Source organism: Schistocerca serialis, chromosome 1 (genome assembly GCF_023864345.2).
Source record: "Schistocerca serialis cubense isolate TAMUIC-IGC-003099 chromosome 1, iqSchSeri2.2, whole genome shotgun sequence".
Taxonomy (NCBI): Eukaryota; Metazoa; Arthropoda; class Insecta; order Orthoptera; family Acrididae; genus Schistocerca; species Schistocerca serialis.
In genome coordinates this window covers 995,344,354-995,368,353 of record NC_064638.1, presented here as the reverse complement: position 1 = coordinate 995,368,353, position 24,000 = coordinate 995,344,354, and positions in this window count along the sequence as shown.

Sequence of the window (24,000 nt, the reverse complement as noted above, 5' to 3'; positions counted from 1 at the left end):
GGCGAAGGTAGCAACTGCCTCAGAATTTGTGTGTTAACAGAAAATACATATCAGTTTGTATATCGCAACCTTTGTGGTCTTTAATAATAGAAAAACTTTCAATTACCAACTATTCCGTCTCAGAACAGCCGCACTCTGTTGAAATACCCCCGAAACCACAGCAGAAAAACCGATGGCCTTTGATCCATTAAGCACACGGTCATATATTCGTAATAATTAACTGTTTGGCGATTCGGTAAATCACACAAAACCAATAAAGGACATAACGGGGGTGTTTCAAACCGCGTCCCTCTTTGTGTGCGCTTTCCTCGCTGATCCGTTCTACATCGTTGGAGCCGGCAACATCTTCGCGTGTGACAGTGGATCCTCTCCATTGTCCTGATCCTTTCTTTTTAGGAATCATTACATGTAGTAACTACATTCTCCTAACTGGTACGCCCCAACTGGGTGAGGGATCAAGGAAGCCACTGCCTAAAACATTAACGTAAGATATTCGATATTTCGGATTTTTCAAAATCAGTGAGTGATGTTCTTGTCGTAAGGCCCAAACGTCTAGCACATTCCTACCGCGCTCTCGGAAAAGTAGTCAGAACCCAAAAATCCAAGTCACTGTGTTGGTCTTCGTTCGGGGAAAACGTGTCGTATCCGGGAGAAGTAACGTATGTAGCTCAGTTTCTTGTGGCGCCATCTGAAGAAGGAAGGCGATCATTTTCTGGACCAAAAACCACACTGCTGCAAAAGGCCCACATGTCAGGCGATTTTCACCTGTGTCTATAGCATTGCACTATAAGCACAGTGACGTATCCGTCATGTGAATTGTATGTATCTGGAATGTATCAGATACTTCCCGTTTATAACTCTATAACACAGCACGAACATCTCCGTCTCAAGGCGTACGCCCTATCACTGGCCATGTCACCGTTTATTGCTGCCTCTCTATGGCATTACTCGGACGTACTCGAGTCAGAATGCGATATACAGGGTGAGTCACTAACTATTGCCACCTAGAATAACTCCGAAAGTATGATGCATGGGACAACGGCTGCCATAATATGACGTTGGTTTTTTGTTGCTAGGTGGAGTCGCTTCAGAGATGTGAAGGTCAACTTTTTTTTTTAATCGGATGGTATACTTTGGTACTTATTTTCTGATAGCGGCTATCGAGACGAATCCAATGATGCGTAACGGTAAGGTCTTTGAAGGTCAACGAAGGTCAAAAAGGTGGCATGAAAGTCCATTTACAGAAGATGTTCGAAGTGATGACCATTGGTATCAATACAGCGCTGCAATCTTCTTATCATGGAGTGAGTGGTATCCCTTATCACTTCGGCACTTATCGAAACACATGCTCTCGCACTGACGCATTTGACGCGAACTAATACAAGGATCTCGAACCACAGTGGCAAGAATACCAATTTCCGTCTCCTCCTTAGTAGCTTTCCTTTGCCGGATATGTCTCCGATGCGTTGGAGACTCAGTTGATCTCAATTTATTATACACATATTTAAATGTACGACGTGTAGGGTGAGTATGTTGCGGGATATCTTTCAGCGTATAAGTCTCTAGCTCTCACTGAATTTCGTTGGCATTCTCCGTCAATGAGAATCATATCGACTTGTTCTTCGAAGGAATACATTATTCACATTCGCTTGATTCGATGATACTAGTCTTACCGTTCCTATTAGTGTTGTAATGAGAAACCGTCGAATAGTGTTTACATGTCAATGGCACGTTATATGGATACGCCGTATTCAGCGAATATTTACTATTTGTACGATATACGAGAGAGAATTGTCAGAGCATGTGCTTAGATAAGTGCTGAAGTGATAAGGAATGCCACTCAGTCCATGACAAGAATATTGTAGCTCTGTACTGATACCAATGGTCATCACTTCGAACATCTTCTGTAAATGGTCGTTCATGCCACCTTTTTGACCTTCGTTGACCTTCAAAGACCTTACTGTTACACATCATTGGATTCGTTCAAATGGTTCAAATGGCCCTGAGCACTATGGGACTTAACATCTGTGGTCATCAGTCCCCTAGAACTTAGAATTGCTTAAACCTAACTAACCTAAGGACATCACACACATCCATGCCCGACACATGATTCGAACCTGCGACCGTAGCGGTCACGCGGTTCCAGACTGAAGCGCCTAGAACCGCACGGCCTCACCGGCCGGCATTGGATTCGTCTTGATCGCCTCTCTCAGAAAATAAGTACGAAACTACAGCACCCCATTAAAAAAAAAACCCTAAGTTGACCATACCTCTGACGCGATCCCACCTAGCAACAAAAAACCAACGTCATATTATGGCCCCCGTTGTCCCATGCAACTTTTGTCCCACAAACTTTTTGGCTACTATCATACTTTCGGAGTTATTCTAGGTGACAATAGTTAGTGACTCTCCCTATATATCACGTGCTATTGCTATTCAGGTAGTTAGTACTTCCTTGTAAGTACTTAACAGTATTCCACGAAAAATTTTCGTATGTGGCAAGCGAAGGTGATATGTGAGCCGCCGCTACCGGAGCCAACGAGAGGATGGTGTCAGTTCCTCTATCAATATACCAGTCAGACTTGTCTGGTGTTGCTTCCACATCATGATCATTATGCTGACACAGATCGCCACTGCGCGTTCGCAAACGTGGACTAGCCCAAGGCCTCCACGATTAGCAGGGAAAATGAGGGTTTCACATCCGACTCTAAAAAGCAGCCAGTGCTGACAAAGAATCCTAATTCCGTCAGGATTCGGCATGCCAACACCACCAGCATTAGAAGGACTTGGTCCAGGTCGGTGATGCGAGAAGTTAGATAAGTATTGGCAAAGGAGACCCATTGATCATGTCTAGTGCTCTCAACCTGTGATTTCGAACACTCGTACGAATCATTTGTAGAGAGCATCTGTAGCTGAGTGCCACCGTGCTTTGAACGTCAGTAGTGAAGATAATTCCCAAGCATTCCATTTTGTCTAATGGCACCACACTTCCCGATAGGAGTCCTCTCCCAACGCATGGCGATGGCTATGGCAATGGTCATGCGACTACCTGCAGACGCATCGATAGCGATGGCTTAAAGTATCATCGACAGCGGGCACTCTTGTGCAACCATTCGCGAGATGGTGATGGGCGCCGCAATGCATCCATTGACGAGCACTTTGGAGGAAGCACTGCTGAGTAGTCGCATCGCTACGGTAACAAAATTCTGTGGAAACTTCATGTGCATCACCATTTCTACAAGCTAGGCGTGGCTCTCCCTGACAAAGGTGCTGCCAAAATGTGTTGACATACGTACACCGCGGATGCCAGTGCGATCACATCACGCTAGTCATTGAGTACCGATTGTAGACTGCTGTCCCCTCCCAGCTGGGTCTGGTAGATTGATAACGCTTGGCGCAGTACGCATTTTAAATGCGCTGCAAGTATCCTGGTGTATATCTTGCAGTCACATTTAACAAGCGTCAGTGGCCTGTAGGCCCGTATCCCTGTGCCACCGGATGAGTTATGTATGGGGATGATCATTCCTTCCACAAAGATGGGTGGAAATGTTAGGTTGAGGGACGTCAATTCGCGGTACACGGCAGTCCACAACAGGGCCATGAGTTCTTTAAGTGATCGACAAAACTCTTTTGGAAACCCCTCGTACTCCGGCGACTTGTTTGGCTCTCCCTTACGAGACGACATGTTGTTGCCAGTGCGATCACATCACCTTAGTCATTGAGTACCGATTGTAGACTGCTGTCCCCTCCCAGCTGAGTCTGGTAGAGTGATATCTCTTGGCGCAGTACGCATTTTAAATGCGCTGCAAATATCCTGGTGTAGATCTTGCAGTCACAGTTAACAAGTGTCAGTGGCCGGTAGGCCTGTATCCCTGCGCCACCGGATGCGTTGCGTATGGGGACGATCATTCCTTCCACAAAGATGGGTGCGCGTCGAGACAGGCGAATAGCATCCAGAGACGTCATGAAGAGCTACCACGTCATGTTCCACTTCGTCGAAGAAATGATTGTATCGTTCCACAAAGACGTTGGCAACTTCTTTTTGCGATGTCATATGGCGACCATTCGGCAGTACGACCGCATGTATTAAGGCTCTGCGGTTCTTTTGTTTTTTTCTGATAACGTGGTACATTTATGACGATTCTCCGCGAGCTCGTTCAGAGGCCCATACGCGGACTGCGATTCCCTCCGGATCGCGTCGCATTAAGGAAATTATTTGAGCCTGCACTCTTTTTATGGCAGCACTCTGATCTTGTGAAGGCACCGGCACAGAAAGCTGCCAGAGCATCCTGAAATGAAAATCCTTCGCGTGGTGTCTCCAACTCATCTGCTCTCTTACATACGCTATCAAGTTTCGGCACAGTGCAGGCTTAATGCATTACAGCCACCATCGTAACGTCGATAGGCGGCGCGGCGCTTATGTCCTCTTCATGCAGAGGGCGTTGCCGTCGTGATGTCGTCCTGACGGTCGGTCAGCGTGCAGTTGGCTGACGCCGTTTCACAGCCCTCTTGCTCTAACGTTCCCGCTTGGCGTGCCGGCGCTTGACTTTACGCCGGAACATTCCTCCCCTCCAAAGCGACGGATCGTTGTCGTATAAGGAGCTAGGCAATGCGAGGAGAGGCAGGATCATGGACGCTGCGCTAGACCGGAAGCTGTGGCTGCAGGGGACGTCAGGCTTCCGGTCGTACCCCACCATCCGGCCTTCGCTCTGGCGGAAACATCCCCCGGAAAAAGGCCAGAAGGGCACGCGTCCACCTCATGAGGCCCGTAAACAGATGTAGACGGCGTCGGCTGCTGCGGCATGGGCGGGTCCAGCTCCATCGGTAGGACGAGAGGAGGCGGAGGAGGCGAAGCCTTCGTCTCCATGGAGTCATCCCGCGATGTCGTGATGACACCCTCTGGCGGCTGCCGTGGCCGCGCTGTCCTCGGGATCCGTGAATGTGGGGGAAGAGACACAGAAGGATCACCGTGCACATGACAGTGGCGAAGTTGATTTTGCAGTCGGCCGAGTAGGTTGCAGTGTGATGTGGCTCCGCATTCAGATGCAGATTTTCTCGGTAAAAATTTGATTGTGAACACTGATTTTTAATTATCGTGTACCGGGAGTGTTATCTTACACAGTCCGTTCTCGTTTACTCTTTAAATACTGTAAATAAAACAGAGAGAGTGATTAAAGTGCTTTAGTGCGTTCGTCGTGTCAAACGCGTCAACGGAGAGGCCGTCGCCCTCCCGCTGGCCGAGCGCGTGTCGGTTTCGCCAGTCAGCCGCGTCGGTTCTCGCGTGTCAGCACTCCCCGCCGTGCGCTGCGACACCTCGCCAGCCGCAGCGGAATCCGACGCGTCGGCAGCGGCCACCGGCTGCCCCGCGCCCCGCCTTCGACGTCAGCAGTAGCGGCCACCAGCTGTGCTCCCTGCTGTTGGTAAACAATCGCCTGCCTACCTTCGGCCCTGGATTCCAGCCGACGAAGCAGCGACACCACCACACCAGAGGTCGACGGAAGAAGAAGGAAAGCATGGGGTAAGACGCTAGCTAGAGCCATCAACGTCACTCCAGGTATGGAACACACGGAGGAACAACTTGTGCCCATGTCCCCCAGTCAAAAGATAGCAGCCATAGACAAAATACTGAGTGAAATAGGAGCAGAGTTAAAAGCTAAGCATGTTTCATCTGCCCTGTTAACCGTCATTAGAGACAAAGTGTTTCCCTTGGCTTTCGAAATAACTAGCAGTTGAAGCAAAACTGTCCTGCCTAAACGATGAAAATAAGCGACTAAGACTAGAACTACAGAGAGCCTCGAATCCAGTCAAAGACCTACAAATACAAACTTTGCAAGAGAAGGCTGAGTAATTAGAGAACGAAAATAGGGAATTGAGTGTAGCGAACCAAGACTTGCAGCAACAAATAAGAGAACTAACTAATAAAGTCACACAACAAGCACAGACACAAGCACAGACACTGACATATGCTGCCGCCTTAACTATAGAGCCCAAAACCAAAGAGGCTCGAAGAATAGAACAGGCTAAAACAAAACAGGCCACAACCCTCTATATCAAATCGACAGAAAATCAAGACGCCAAAGCTGTCCGACAGACCATCACCAAGAATATAAATCCCAGGAAAGAGAATATACATATAAAATCAATCAGAACCACGCAGACTGCAGTTATAGTAGAAACGGAAACACAGGAGGACTGTCGAAAAATAATAGAAAAGACTAAAGACCTGCACACCATTGTCTGTGAAGGACCGCGAAAACGCAAGCCACTCGTGGCAGTATATCACGTGCCAGATACTCTTACCGACGAAGAGTTTCTAGAAAGCCTTTATGAGCAGAATCTAAGCGGTGACACCACGAAAGAAGACTTCGACAGAGAGGTCAAAATAAGATTCAAAACAGGGCCTAGGGGAAGGGGTTTCAGTCACCAGATACTGGAGGTCAGCCCACACCTGTACAGAGTCCTTACAATAAGACAGAGAGTCTACATAGACTTCGAATCACTTTCTGTGAAAGACTATACAGTAGTAAACAAGTGTTTTAAGTGTTGCGACCTAGGACATACGACTAAAACCTGCAGAAAAGCCGACGTCACGTGTGCCAAGTGCGGCAGCCAAGGACACAAGCGCAGTGAGTGCAGGTCCGCGGTTTGCGTCTGTATCCCCTGCAAATACAGAGGCCGCGTCTGCAATAAAACAAAAGGAGGTGACTGTCAGACCTATAAACAGCTGCATTACCGGCTCCTGGACAGTATAGACTATGGCAGCTAAAATCAGCACACACGCAAGAAACACGAACGCCCAAAGCCAATCACCCAAAACACATAAATACAAATCACCGTCAACATTACAGAGAAGCTACCAAAGAGCAATTTCCTGGAGAAGACAAATGAATCTTCTGCCGGAGAATTACGTCGATAATGACCCTATCCCGCCCCTAACACACTCAACGACGTTACAGGATAGTTGCATTAATACGATAGAATATATAGATGACATAACAGTCTGTGGTTCCATCCACTACGAGGTGGCAAAGCAAATTAAAAGACAATTACACCACTGGATAAACTTCCAAATAACATTAATGCAGAGGATGGATGAATTGGAAGATGAACTTACATATATTATGCACAAGAAAATGTACAAACAAAACCGACATACTCCCTCACAATTTCTCCCAGCCGAAGTACATCACACCAGACATACACAGGATGAACACAAACCAGAATCATCATCACATGGAAAACCCTACGACACACGTAAATGTGAACAGTACATCAAACCAGTCAAATTTGTCTCGGGAGGCACTCTTCACCCCGGGAAAATGGAACAAGGAACAGACAGGCATGCAGTCCCTGAATCAAAACACATCGAAACACTCAGGCTACAGACCAATACAAAACTCAAAACTACTGGACCCAGACTTATAAAAGTAGACCAATTAGATGAGGACAAATCTGAGGGAGAGACATGTGACATTTGCAACGATGTCAACGTGCGTCTAGCAACAACCTCCACTCCAAACACAAACAAAGACAACATAACATATACAGTCAGTTCCAAACAAATCACCACCATCGCCGACACCACGCCAGCAAGCACCACCAACATCAATGAAAAACGTGTGAAGGCAAACAGCATTGAAGAGGCGTGTGACAAAACGAAAAGTAACCGTGTGACATCCCAAAGAGGTCTTAAAATGTCCCCCAATCAGCGGCCAACACCAAGCCACAATCCGTCCAGTACCACCTCAGAGACCGCAACAGAAACCAGCACCAACAGCAAGCCAGCTGCACCTAATTATGATAATTTAGAACTTAACTTACTTTTAAGTAGGCTTGAGAAAAAAGAGATACTGCAGACAGCGCAGCGGATGCTACTTAGATTGTGCCATCCAAAGGGAGATTCTCTCTGTTTTCCAGTAACTGAGCAAACAGACAGAATCATCCTAAAGACAGAAAATATTCCTACATCAGCAGAGCCGCTGCTCGATCTCATGCTCCAGGTCTGCCTGCGCAGGTCAGAATCTTTCGACTTGGACAAAATATATATAGATCATGTAAGAGCACACGGACGAACATATTTTGATTACTCACAGACTGGCAGTAAATGTTTTGTACACGTAAAACACCCAGAACACATAGACAAAAAATGAATATCTTACAACATAATACAAAAAACAGTACGACAGTCAGCGCGGAAATCCCTAAAATAGCACTAGACCTGCAGGCAGACATCATGTGCTTACAAGAACCCTATAACAGAAACGGGCAACTGATATGTCTACCAAAACATGCTACCACAATAACAGGCAGCAATGACTGTAAGGCTGCAATAGTGATTCTAAATAGAACTTATAACATAGTTAAGGTAACACAGTTATGCAATCAACACTTGGTTACCATAGAGATAACTAACGGGAACGTCACATGGGTTATTGCATCCATGTACGCCCAATACAGCCATCAAATACAGCCGTATGCAGACTACATCAGAGACCTAGTAATGTATGCCAGAGGCAAAAAATTAGTGATAAGTGCTGACATTAATTCCAGATCGACACTCTGGAACTCAGACAGAACAGATGACAGAGGACGCATAATCACCGATCTAATACAAGAAACACAACTACATGTAATGAATACGGAAGGACCTATACCAACATATGCAGGGTTCGATGGTACGAGCAGTAATATCGACTTCACGCTAGCAAATAATGCAGCAATGGCATACGTAACAAACTGGACTGTACACGACAACATAACCAGTAGTGATCATAATGTCATAACATACACACTAACTCACACTCAGAACACAATGACCAAATCACACACCAGACACTTGCTGTTGCACAAAGCAGACTGGAACAAATTAACGGAAATTATACAACGACACGATCTACAAAACATCAATGGAAGTATCGATTATAGAGCACACAAGTTAACACAGGTGATACAACATGCACAAAACACATCAATACCGACAGCAAAGAACACAAATTGCTCACCAGTACCATGGACCAACGAACTTACGAGACTCAAACAAGACGCAAGACGCAAACGAAAATTATATCAAAGGGCGATAGCTGATAGGGACCGACGAATAAGACTTGAAGCATATAGGCATGCACAAGAGTTATACAGACAGACCCTATACAACACGCGTAGACAACAATGGGAGCTATTTGTAACAACACAAACAGAGCAAAATATATGGGGGGAACCATACAAAATACTGACAGAGAAGATAAAAACCCCACTAGTTCTGGGAACGCTAAGGCAGGATGACGGCACGATGACGAGGGGATGGAGGAATACAGCGGAGTTTCTGCTGTATAAACTGCTCCCTGACGACGTTATCGATACAGACACACAATATCATGCAACACTAAGAGGAAACCTACACACACCATACAACACTGCAACTGTCACCTGTCCTTTTGCGCAAGAAGAGGTTGCGCTAGCAATCTCAGAGCTCAAAAACAAAAAAGCACCTGGACCAGATGGTATCCACTCGGAAACACTGAAAAAACTAGCACCGCAGATCACCCCGTTCCTAACAACGTTACTGAACGATGCCTTACGGCTGGGCAGGGTACCTACAGTATGGAAAACCTCCAAAGCAGTCATTATTAAGAAATCAGCGGACAGGGATCCTTCAGATCCAAAGACTTACAGGCCAATATGCCTAATAAACACCCTAGCAAAGATTCAGGAGAAGCTACTGTGCAAGCGCCTGCAAACACACAGAGCTCTCAGGGGTATGAGCCAACACCAGTTCGGCTTCAGAGCGGGCAGATCAATAGATAATGCCATCAACCAGGCCCTGCACATAGTTAACACCACAAAACAGAAATACGCCATGGCAATAATGATTGATATTGCCGGAGCATTTGATAATCTTTGGTGGCCAGCACTGTTTCAGAGGCTAAGACATCTGGAGGTACCGCAATCACTGTACAACAGTTTTTTGGACTACTGTAAAGACCGAGCAGTCGAATGGCAGATGGACAGCCGGAAAGTAATTAAAAGAATTACCAAAGGCTGTCCTCAAGGGTCGATCTGCGGTCCCATCTTCTGGGACATAACAATCGAACCCCTCCTACAACTTCTGGATGGGGATGACAGGTCAGACGGAATTGTCGCCTACGCAGATGACCTATTAGTTGTAGTCACTGCAAACAACAGAGCCCAGTTAGAAGAGAAAGCCAGTGGATTACTACAAACAATTACTCAGTGGTGTCACAACAACAAACTCAGGATAGCCGAAAACAAAACAACATACACTTTACTGAAAGGATCACTCCAAAGGAATCCTTCGGTTAAAATTGGGGACACAAACATCAAACGAGCACGCATTACGCGCTATCTTGGGGTACACATAGATGAAAAATTGAATTTCCACGAACACATAAGGCTAACAACAGACAAAGCAGAAAAAATACTCCACAAACTGGTGAGGCTAAATTCAAAACAGTACAGACTACCTCTACCAGTCATACGTACATACCACTGTGCGCTCTTCGAATCAGTACTCAGCTTTGCAGCTAGCACGTGGGCACATAGACTGAACGTGATCACCAACAAAGCATCCGTCAGACGAGGGCAGAGAAGTGTCCTACTTAGGCTATCTGGAGCCTTCGGTACCACCTCAGCAGATGCACTGTGTGTGGTGCTCGGAATATGCCCCATAGATATCACGATCAAATACAGAGCTGCAAGGTACTGGTTAAAGGTGGGGAGACTAGATAAGGTACACACAATAACCGGTGTGCCCATAGAGACGATACGTCACCTTAAAAGTTGGCGTTTAGATACATGGCAAGGTGAGTGGGATGTAAGTGATAAGGGACGTAGACTGCACAACTTCCTCCCTGACATAAGGGAGCGGTTGAGAATGAGACATATCGATCCCAGCCGCGGTATGGTACATTTCTTAACCGGGCACGGACCTTATCCCACGCACTTCAACCGCGTGAGTCTGAGGCAGACACCTACATGCACATGCGGGGAAGAAGGTTCCCCAGAACACACTGTCTTTTTCTGCGGGCAATACGCGAACAATAGACATACACTACACTTACATTACACAGATACAGACATAGATATATACACAGCAATAAGAGACGAAGAACAATGGGCACAATTAAACGCACTGACAAACAGTATTTCAAAAACAACACATTAAGAGTATATGCGGACACGACGTCACAGACATGCCTATGTGCAGCGTAACAGAAATCTCCAGAGGATGGACAGCGATACCCACAGTGACAGCGAAAATAGTGACAATGAGGAGGAACAGGAGGAGGAAGCTGAGATGTGACAGTAAATAAGCAAATTGCTGGCAATCTAGCCAAGAAAACACCAAATGCTGTACATGGATGCGCACCTAATGTAGTTAATACATAGGATTAGTAACAAATAGGATAAGAAACATTTCTCTACTAATAACCATTTGTGTGTGTGTGTGTGTGTGTGTGTGTGTGTGTGTGTGTGTGTGTGTGTGTGTGTGACTGGCGGTCAACGGCTCGATGAAACCATTCCGAGGTATTCACCGTCAGTCACACTCGATGATGGTACTAACAAATCTCTCATCTATCCTATCTTCTTTTTATATTCTTCTTAAAAACAACAAAATTTTATTTATATTTCAACCTCAAATTATTGTTATTTTCAATCATTCTTTGTAAATTTTGTACATAAAACAAAAGGAAAGAAAACTGTAAAAAGATGAAAAACGAAAATTGTAAGATGTACGACCTGTTTTAAACATCAGGCAACAGGTCTATAATTTGGCAATAAATAAATAAATAAAATAAATAAATAAATAAAAAGTCCGTCTGGGCCTGAAATGAGATACATGCAAGCGCCAAGTCGACGAAGGATCTCGCTTCGCGCCCACCGTCTCCGGCCGCTAAAAACCCTGTAAAACACAATATCATGCGGTGCGAAACGATACTTGCGGCCTTCCTTCGGCGCCGGAGGCTGAGGGGGATGAAGCATGCGGAGAAGCGTCCGATGGCGGCGAACGTGAAGCAATTCCGCCGGCAATGGTCCATCTCCTAGATGCGAACGATAGGAGGTGAGAAACAGTTGCAATGCTCTTGATCCGTGGTGTGTGCGGTGCGAAATTTGGCCATCTGCTGCTTGAAAGTTCTGACATAACGTTCCGCTTCGCCGTTGGACTGTGAATGGAACGGTTACTAGTTAGATGCTATATGTCATTGCGTTCACAGAATGTTTCAGATTCATTTTACGCGAACTGAGGGTCGTCCGACACTATGACTTCAGGCAAACCTTCGAGGCAAGAAATGGAGGACAACGCCAAAACTGTGCTACGTGACGTTGTCGTGTTCATTGGCACAGCGAAAGGAAACTTGCTATAACATTCTACCACAATCAACCAACGAGTGTTCCAAAAAGGTCCCGCGAAGTCTATGTGCACATGCGGCCATGGTGATTGTGACTTAGGGCAAGAAGAGAATTTTTTGTGGCGGAGCGGACTGAGATTCCGCACAGGCGTAACACTGTGACGCCATCTGTTCTACAGGGTGAAAAGTATTTAAACCGACAAACTCAGGGAGGTTGTAGGGGACATCAAAACAAATATTTTTCCCTAATGTCATTTTTCTCTATGAGGAGGATTTAAACCTGTAGAGGAAAATTTTTTTGGCTGCAAACTAATTAAACCAACAAACACTTTTCCATTTTTTTTATGACCAAGAGAGAACACATTAACACAACCCAATTTCAATTACAGTAGCTTTTCAAAAATGCCTCCATTGACACGTAAACAAAGGTTACACCGTCGGATCATGTTCTGTCTGACACGGGCAAAAACCCCAGGAGTACCCTGAATGTTCCTGCTGCTGCTACTACTATCCAGGCAACCATATCCTCTTCTGATGCAACAGGAGTTGCGTAAACAAGGTTGCGCATCTCTCCCCACACAAAAAGTCCAGAGGGGACATGTCTGGGGATCGAACAGGCCATGGTACAGGACCACCTCTGCCAATCCACGTTTCTGGGAACCGTCGGTCCAGGAATCGACGCACACGACGACTGAAATGTGCCGGCGCCCAGTCATGTTGAAACCACATGCGTTGTCTTGTAGGGAGCGGGACATCTGCCAGCAATTCTGGCAATGCTCTGGCGAGAAAATTGTAATAGTACCTGCCATTTAATGTCCTAGGTAGCAGATACGGCCCAATTAAACAGTCCCCAACAACACCGACCCACACATTAACGAAGAACCGCACTTGATTAGCGCTAGCAACTGTGGCATGTGGGTTGTCCTCACTCCAAACATGCGAATTGTTCATGTTGAAGACTCCATCACGTCCGAACGTTGCTTCATCGTTAAACAACACAGAGGATGGAAATGTAGGATGCATTTCACACTGTTCCAGGTACCACTGCGAAAACTGTGCTCTGGGTGGATAATCAACTGGTTCCAGGTTGTGGACACGCTGTAAGTGAAATGGACGTAATAATTGCTCTCGAAAGACTGTTCTTACATTCGTCTGATTCGTCCCCATGTTATGTGCAATTGCACGAGTGCTGATTGAAGGATCCCGCTCCACATGCTGCAAGACAACTTCCTCAAATTGCAGCGTTCTTAATGTGCGACGGCGTCCCTGTCCAGGTAATCTGCAAAATGATCCGGTCTCACGCAGACGTTGGTACACAGCAGCAAAGGTCGTATGATGCGGGATACGGTGATTAGGATATTGTTGTTGATAAACCCGCTGTGCAGCTCGTCCGTTGTGGTGTGCTACCTAGTACGCACCAACCATATCAGTGTACACACTCCAGGTGTATCGCTCCATTAGTAAACAGAGACAATGCACTACTACACTGGTGGACAGCAGTTGCCTACAACTGAAGAGCGTAATACGGCCTCTGCCGGTTTGAATAATCCTCATAGGAAAAAATGACATAAGGAAAAAGTATTTGTTTTTATGTCCCCTACAACCTCCCAGAGATTGTCGGTTTAAATACTTTTCACCCTGTATATGGCCGTCCATATGCTTCCAGGACCGAGCGAGGTGGCGCAGTGGTTAGACACTGGACTCGCATTCGGAAGGACGACGGTTCAATCCCGCGTCCGGCCATCCTGATTTAGGTTTTCCGTGATTTCCCTAAATCACTCCAGACAAATGCCGGGATGGTTCCTCTGAAAGGGCACGGCCGACTTCCTTCCCCATCCTTCCCTAATCCGATGAGACCGATGACCACGCTGTCTGGTCTCCTTCCCCAAACCAACCAACCAACCATACGCTTCCAGGTACAGTGTCGACGCGCTAACTGTTTCGTACCATCAATCCCCCAGTGTCCTTATTGAAACAACTGCAACACTTCTTTTAGCAAAGCTGAAGGGATCAACCGTGACTGTCCACTATCATTTTGAAAGGGCCTCCGCATTACCATGTTTAGCTGTCGGACGATACACTATCTCGCACTGATATTGAGACAACAACAAAGTCCTTGTATTTTCAGACAGAGTCAACCTTTTTCACAATATCCTTCATCTATGATGTCTTACTTTCATAAATTGCATGTACTCCACTTATTCACACGTCTTTTTAACGTGAATACGGTTCTGAGATCATCACCAGTCAGTGAAACAGAAGTGAAAAGTTTGCACTGTAATAAGTTTTTAGTTACAGCTCCAGACTTAATTATGCCAATCAGAATTAAGTTATGACACACGCAGAGTAGATAAGTAAAACCTGTTCACTTTGTCTCCTTCCCTGAGCGAAGAAAAGCGTGCGGCGGGAGACCTCAAGCAAAGAGCACAGCTATTACTGCATTTTGTCGGCGGTATCAGTGGCGCTTCTGCTGTCCACTGTTGAAAGTACTGTAATAGGACAGTGCGTGACTTACATATAAATGCTTTATTTGTTGAATAAAGCGCCAGTACCGAAAGTACCGGAAGCAAAAATTAGCACACCTAGAAAGACGACGTCGATTTTGCTGCGATGAAGGCGTGTGCCACCTGAGAGATAGTAGATGTACTGATAATGGCTTCAGCGCCGTTCGCTGCAGATAGCGTAGTGGCAGGCTACCAGAGCGCCATCCGTGTCTACCCTTCAATAGGGAATGCTCACAGCCGAAAGGCTCAGTGTGGTTCAAAAGTGTGAAGCAAGCAGCCAACCATGCCACGCAGACGCACTCGTGCTTCCTACAGCCAGCTGAGCGAGTCTGAAAGTGGTCAAATTGTGGCCTACCGAGTGGCGGCATGGTCCTTTCGGAAAATTGCCACACAAACTTGACCTGCTGCGTCAGTTGTATAACAATACTGGTATCAGTGGCCCGTACACGAGGTTCTCGATGTCTACGCAACACAGACGCCCGCCAGGAAAGTATTATTGTTAGAGCAGCAGTGGCGGATCGTACGGCTACCAAAGCACAAATAAAAGGACTTGTGAGCCCAGACGTGTCAACACAAACTGTTGCATACCGGTTATTAGCAATGAGATTACAGGCATACACACCTCTAGCCTGTGTTCTACTCACGCCACAGCATCAGCGTGTACAGCTCTACTGTTGCCGTCAGAGGATCACTTGAAAGCAGTTTCTGCTTGCAAGCAAGTGATGATCGTTTGCGTGTACGACGTAGATATGGTGAGCGTTGTCTGTATGATGCATTCGTCCAGGAAGTACCGACCCCACACCAGGCCTTATGATCTTTGGTGTGATAAGCCTCAACTCCACTTAACCTTTGGTGTCTCTGTAGGTGACGCCGACAAGAGCTCGGTATGTACACAATGTTGTTAGACCCATTCTTTTGCCACTCTTGCAACGGGAATGTGATGTATTGTCCCACCAGGATAATGCTCGCCCATACACTGCCCGTGAAACTCAACGCGCTCTGCAAGACGTGCAGCACCTTTCCTGGCCAGCGCGATGTATGGACTTGTCCCCAGTCCAGCACGTTTAGGATATGACGGGACGATAAGTGACTTCTGCTGCCCGTCAGCCAATAACTCTTATAGAACTACACTGATCAGCCAGAACATTGTAACCACCGACCTACTATCGATTTAAACCCATCCAGGCAATAGCAGCGTCACCTGGCGAGGGAAGACAGATAGATGCACGATGCATGTAGTATCAGTGAGTGTGCTGTCCTTGTGTAGAATGGGGAAGGCGCGCGATCTGTCTCAGTTTCATTGAGGGCAGGTTGTGATGGCAAAACCCGTAAAAACACGTCCAGACGTCATGGGGCTAGCAGCCGCCCCCCATTACGCATGTCGAATGTCGTTGGTTGGGCAGGCTCGTAAAACTGTAGCGGAACTAACATCAGCCTTCAATGCTGACCCTAGTACAAGTGTGTCTGAACAAACAGTACACCGAACACTGCCAACGATGGGCCTGTACAGTCGACGAACCATGGATATTTCAATGTTAGCAGCATGACAATGACAACTCTGGCTGAAAAGGGCATGTGACCATCGGCACTGGATGTTGACGCAGTGGCAGAGCGTTGCATAGTTTGATGAATCCCGATATCTTCTTTATAATACTGACTGGAGGGTGCTAATCCTTCGTCTACCAGGGGAACAGCTCCTTGACACCTGTACTGCGGGGCAGAGGCAACCTGATGGTGACTCCTTTATTTTCTGGGGAACATTCACGTGGGCATCCAAGGGTCCACTGGAGCTCGTGCAAGACTCCATGAGAGCCAATGAGCTTCGTTCATTGGTTGCAGAGCACATGACGATCATGTTTCCCCTTATAGCAATGGCATTTTTAACAATACGTAATGTCACAAGGGAACGAGTGTAAGGGAGTGGTTCGACGAATACAGTGGCGAGTTCGATTTGATGTGCTGCCTCCCCAACTCACCAAATCTGAACCCATCGAATTCATCTGGGATGTGACTGAACGTGGCGCCAGAGCTTATCGCCCCCCCCCCCCCCCTCCACGGAGTTTACGGCAATTAGGTGATTTGTTTGTGCAGATGTGGTGCCAGTTCCCTCCAGTGAGCTACCAAGGCTTCATTGCTTCCATGCCACGACGCGTACCCGCTGTTACCCGTGCCAAATGTGTGGACGTACTGGCTATTAGGTAGGTGGTCATCATATTCTGGCTGATCAGTTTATGTGAACAGGTCGAGCAGGCGTGGAATAACGTATCCCAGGACAGTATTCGAAAGCTGTACGATCGACTGGACGCCAGAGTCAGGGCCTGCAATGCCGCCAGTTGAAGCTACAACATGTACTAATACGAGAGTTTCAACATGGGTACCTTAGAACCGTTTGTGCTCTTGATATGTAAGTGTAATCATTTCATGTACTTCATATGCACTGTTGCAACAAAAAACCTTGAGTGAACTGGAAACCTATAAAAACGCGTACTATTTTTTTCTGGCAAAGTATTTAGTTTGTCCGTAGTACATAAAGGAAAAAGCTATGGTAGAATACCGAGAAGGCGTGGTTTCATACTTCGATTTGCGACTCAAAACAAGTAGTTTGGAAAGCACTTTTAATTATTGTGGAGAAAAATAACAGTAAAATCAACAATAAAGTTGTTGGAACACAAACAGTGTGGAATACGACAAAACTCGATAAAAAGTTCATGCAGCGCAGTTCAGCTGCTTCAGCTCCAAATAAGGTTTCATATGTTTTTTCCGTATGATCTTATTACTGATATCCATTAATTATGGCTTCAACACCGATAAATAAAAGGGAATGATGGAAAACTTAAAAGAAGTTACAGTCAAAGAAGAAAAAAATTAATTTATAGCTGCGTCGCAAGAAGAAGAACAACTAAATGGTATTAATGGCAGATTCAACGGAGAGGGAATGCCGAAGGAATCTTCTCACACGTAAGCACCGCTTGATCACACTGTCTGGATTCAAATCACTATAGCATGTGACGGAAAGTGCATGTTTTAGTTGTTGTTGTTGTTGTTGTGGTCTTCAGTCCTGAGACTGGTTTGATGCAGCACTCCATGCTACTCTATCCTGTGCAAGCTTCTTCATCTCCCAGTACCTACTGCAACCTACATCCTTCTGAATCTGCTTGGTGTATTCATCTCTTGGTCTCCCTCTACGATTTTTACCCTCCACACTACCCTCCAATACTAAATTGCTGATCCCTTGATGCCTCAGAACATGTCCTACCAACCGATCCCTTCTCCTAGTCAAGTCGTGCCACAAACTTCTCTTCTCCCCAATCCTATTCAACACCTCCTCATTAGTTACGTGATCTACCCATCTTATCTTCAGCATTCTTCTGTAGCACCACATTTCTAAAGCTTCTATTCTCTTCTTGTCTAAACTATCTATCGTCCATGTTTCACTTCCATACATGGCTACAATCCATACAAATACTTTCAGAAACTACTTCCTGACACTTAAATCTATACTTGATGTTAACAAATTTTTCTTCTTCAGAAACGCTTTCCTTCCCATTGCCAGTCTTCATTTTATATCCTCTCTACTTCGGCCATCATCAATTATTTTACTCCCTAAATAGCAAAACTCCTTTACTACTTTAAGTGCCTCATTTCCTAATCTAATTCCCTCAGCATCACCCGATTTAATTTGACTACATTCCATTATCCTTGTTTTGCTTTTGTTGATGTTCATCTTATATCCTCCTTTCAAGACACTGTCCATTCCGTTCAACTGCTTTTCCAAGTCCTTTGCTGTCTCTGACAGAATTACAATGTCATCGGCGAACCTCAAAGTTTTTACTTCTTCTCCATGAATTTTAATACCTACTCCGAATTTACCTTTTGTTTCCTTTACTGCTCGCTCAATATACGGATTGAATAACATCGGGGTGAGGCTACAACCCTGTCTCACTCCCTTCCCAACCACTGCTTCCCTTTCATGCCCCTCGACTCTTATAATTACCATCTGGTTTCTGTACAAATTGTAAATAGCTTTTCGCTCCCTGTGTTTTACCCCTGCCACCCTCAGAATTTGAAACAGAGTATTCCAGTCAACATTGTCAAAAGCTTTCTCTAAGTCTACAAATGCTAGAAACGTAGCTTTGCCTTTTCTTAATCTTTCTTCTAAGATAAGTCGTAAGGTTAGTATTGCCTCACGTGTTCCAACATTTCTACGGAATCCAAACTGATCTTCCCCGAGGTCGGCTTCTACCAGTTTTTCCATTCGTCTGTGAAGAATTCGTGGTAGTATTTTGCAGCTGTGGCTTATTAAACTGATAGTTCGGTAATTTTCACATCTGTCAACTACTGCTTTCTTTGGGATTGGAATTATTATATTCTTCTTGAAGTCTGAGGGTATTTCGCCTGTCTCATACATCTTGCTCACCAGATGGTAGAGGTTTGTCAGGACTGGCTCTCCCAAGGCCGTCAGTAGTTCTAATGGAATGTTGTCTACTCCCGGGGCCTTGTTTCGACTCAGGTCTTTCAGTGCTCTGTCAAACTCTTCACGCAGTATCTTATCTCCCATTTCGTCTTCATCTACATCCTCTTCCATTTCCATAATATTGTCCTCAAGTACATCGCCCTTGTATAAACCCTCTATATACTCCTTCCACCTTTCTGCTTTCCCTTCTTTGCTTAGAACTGGGTTGCCATGTGAGCTCTTGATATTCATACAAGTGGTTCTATTCTCTCCAAAGGTCTCTTTAATTTTCCTGTAGGCATTATCTATCTTACCCCTAGTGAGATAAGCCTCTACATCCTTACATTTGTCCTCTAGCAATCCCTGCTTAGCCATTTTGCACTTCCTGTCGATCTCATTTTTGAGACGTTTGTATTCCTTTTTGCCTGCTTCATTTACTGCATTTTTATATTTTCTCCTTTCATCAATTAAATTCAATATTTCTTCTGTTGTCCAAGGATTTCTATTAGCCCTCGTCTTTTTACCTACATGATCGTCTGCTGCCTTCACTACTTCATCCCTCAGAGCTACCCATTCTTCTTCTACTGTATTTCTTTCCCCCATTCCTGTCAATTGTTCCCTTATGCTCTCCCTGAAACTCAGTACAACCGCTGGTTCTTTCAGTTTATCCAGGTCCCATCTCCTTAAATTAGCACCTTTTTGTAGTTTCTTCAGTTTTAATCTACAGTTCATAACCAATAGATTGTGGTCAGAGTCCACATCTGCCCCTGGAAATGTCTTACAATTTCAAACCTGGTTCCTAAATCTCTGTCTTACCATTATATAATCTATTTGATACCTTTTAGTATCTCCAGGATTCTTCCGTGTATACAACCTTCTTTTATGATTCTTGAACCAAGTGTTAGCTATGATTAAGTTATGCTCTGTGCAAAATTCTACCAGACGGCTTCCTCTTTCATTTCTTCCCCCCAATCCATATTCACCTACTATGTTTCTTTCTCTCCCTTTTCCTACTGACGAATTCCAGTCACTCATAACTATTAAATTTTCGTCTCCCTTCACTACCTGAATAATTTCTTTCATCTCATCATACATTTCATCAATTTCTTCATCATCTGCAGAGCTAGGTGGCATATAAACTTGTACTACTGTAGTAGGCATGGGCTTCGTGTCTATCTTGGCCACAATAATGCGTTCACTATGCTGTTTGTAGTAGCTAACCCGCACTCCTATTTTTTTATTCATTATTAAACCTACTCCTGCATTATCCCTATTTGATTTTGTATTTATAACCCTGTAATCACCTGACCAAAAGTCTTGTTCCTCCTGCCACTGAACTTCACTAATTCCCACTATATCTAACTCTAACCTATCCATTTCCCTTTTTTAAATTTTCTAACCTACCTGCCCGATTAAGAGATCTGACATTCCACGCTCCGATCCGTAGAACGCCAGTTTTCTTTCTCCTGATAACGACGTCCTCTTGAGTAGTCCCCGCCTGGAGATCCGAATGGGGGACTATTTTACCTCCGGAATATTTTACCCAAGAGAACGCCATCATCATTTAATCATACAGTAAAGCTGCATGCCCTCGGGAAAAATATTGGCTGTAGTTTCCCCTTGCTTTCAGCCGTTCGCAGTACCAGCACAGCAAGGCCGTTTTGGTTAATGTTGCAAGGCCAGATCAGTCAATCATCCGGACTGTTGCCCCTGCAACTACTGGAAAGGCTGCTGCCCCTCTTCAGGAACCACATGTTTGTCTGGCCTCTCAACAGATACCCCTCCATTGTGGTTGCACCTACGGTACGGCCATCTGCATCGCTGAGGCACGCAAGCCTCCCCACCAACGGCAAAGTCGATGGTTCATGGGGAGGTTTTACTTACCCTTTATTTATTTATTACCGAGCGAGATGGCGCAGTGGTTAGCACACTGGACTAGCATTCGGGAGGAAGACGGTTCAATCCCACGTCCGGCCATCCTGATTTAGGTTTTCCGTGATTTTCCTAGATGCAAATGCCGGGATGGTTCCTTTGAAAGGAGACGGCCGATTTCCTTCCCCATCCTTCCCTAATTCGAGCTTGTGCTTAGTCTCTAATGACCTCGTTGTTGACGGGACGTTAAACACTAATTTCCCCCTCTTCCTTTATTTATTTATTACAAAGTATTTTTCTCAGCGATACTGCTGTAAGTGTTCAAGATTGCTGTATAGGAATTGTTAGACCTTCATATACTGACATTTATATTTCTTTATTATGAAGTTTTTTGCTTCTCTATTACCTTTCAAGGTGACATAGGCCAATATTGTACAGGCGCATGGTAGAAATTGATTTGGAAGTAATGCCACTACCAAACTTTGCTATTTTGAAAGACGCACCCGAGGCAACCAACTGCAGCGCACCATTTGTCCTCTGTTCCACAATACCGTAGGTAATTTTCGGTAAAATATTAGATTTTAAGAGTGATTTATACTTTCAACTTTTTCCCACAAATATACGACGAAACTTAATTACTTCATCCTTTTGGACTATATTAAAATTTAACATTTCACCACCCTCAAAAACCTACGCCCTGGGCGGTGGCACTGTTCAGCCCGCCTTCCCCTCCTTAGGGCCGTCCTAGAAGGCCGTACAACTCATTCTCGGTATGTCAATCAGGTAAAATCGCCTTGAGCATTGAGTCAATCATCTCACCGACGCACCGGTTTGAAGATTCCCGTTTGGTAAATCACCGTGTTCTGCCGCTTGAAGGGGCCGTAACTGTCAGCTGCACATCATCGTCCAACAGGAATCGTCGAAAATTCAAGGCCTTTTTTTTAAGAGACCTAAGGCGTGATAATCGCGTGGGAAGAGATCACAGGGCGGATGGGTCTGGAGTTGGCGTAACTTCTGCATTACGCCATCTGCGCACGGGGACGTGTGTTATCATGAAGCAGCATCGTCACTTGTCGCGCAACGATACTTTTCGGCAGACCTGCTGACCCAGTGTTTGTCCTTTGGCTGCTAAAAAAACAGTAACTGCACATTGGTCCTATTTGGGCGCATTTGATAACAACGTCGCCTTAGTTCATTTTTCCTCATTTACCGCACGCACGCCGGAAGGACCCGAATGTCACACTAATCCCTTACCTAAACGTCGGTGCGTATGTACCCACATCGCACTCGCGCTACGTTGCATACAAGCTGCATCGGCGCTCGCAAGCGCAAACATTTTGATCGCAACATTCTTAGTACCAACTCATGAGACAGTAGTACGGTGACTTCACAACAAATAATTAATGTATTTTCTTACTGCACAACTTAATTTTGAGGCAAGAGGGTGATTTCTCCAGCTCTGCAAAATTACAAGTTGTTCTACTTAATAATAATTTCAGTGAAGCAGTTCGACATGAACCTTCAATACACCCGTAATAGCAAGCTTAAATCGTCAGACACACTTTCAAATCATTTTTCAATGGAATCGGTACAGTTTCGTGGCAAAATGAACACACCCGTTGACAATAATTGATAATCTACCTCTACATCTGCATGCGTACTCTGCAAACGACCGTGTAGCGCATGTCCAAGGGTACGTCCCATTACACCAGTATTAGGATTTCTGGATTTCTTTACGTTCCATTCACGTATGGAGCACTGGAAGAATGATTGTTTGAATGCCCCTGTGCGCGCTGTAATTATTCTAATCTTATCCTCGTGATCCCTATGTGGGCCGTACGTAGTGGTTTGTAGTATATTCCTAGAGACCTCATTTAACATCGATTCTTGAAACCCTGTTAGTAGACTTTCTCGGCGTAGTTTACGTCTGTCTTCAAGGGTCTTAAAGTTAAGTTTCTTCAGTATCTCTGTGATACTCTCCACGGGTCAAACAAATCTGCGACCATTCGTGTTGCCCTTTTCTGTACACGTTTACAGTAATATCCCCTGTTATAGTCCTGTTCGGTACGGGCCCCACATACTTGAACTATGTTTAGAAAGGGTCACATGAGTGATTTGTAAGCAATCTCCTAGACTGACAAACTGCCTATTGGCTTCTGTCTCGGGTTCGTCGGCCGACGTTCATCTAACGATTTTTCTGACGTTTCGCCAGCACGAGTGGCTGGCATTGTCAAAGCTTTACCCTCCATTGCCGGTGGTGAACTGGAGCCGAGCTCACAAAGGATGGGGCCCCTCCACGCCCACACCAACGTGGTGACCAAACCAAAAGTTCTACTGTCACCTCCGTAAACATGTTAGTTTTTGAATCAGGCGTCACAGGATGCGGGCTGTGATGTTATCCATGCGTCTGGGTAAGATTACTCATTAACATGGTCCATCAGGAGATAGAAGTGGTCGAAAACGATTGAAGTGTAGCGGTTGTAAGGGCAGAGGAAAAAAAAGTGCCAAGGCAAGAGCCAAGGGAAAAAAAACCTCTGCGACAGTAGGACGGGTAGTAAGGGCAGTAGCGGCTTGCTAGCTGCGACAGAGCATGCAAGGTGAGGGAAGGTTAGCGGGAGGTATCGTGCATCGTTACCTATGTGCTGCGTGGTCGTTAGCTGGGTCAGTCCGGTGCTGCGGCTGGGCTCGCTTGTAGTCTCCTGGGCCGGCCGCAGTGGCTTCCTCCCTGTAGCATAAAAGAGTTCGGCGCGGCAACGCATGCGCTGCTGTTAGGCCCTCTGCTGCGCCTTGTCGTCAGTGACTT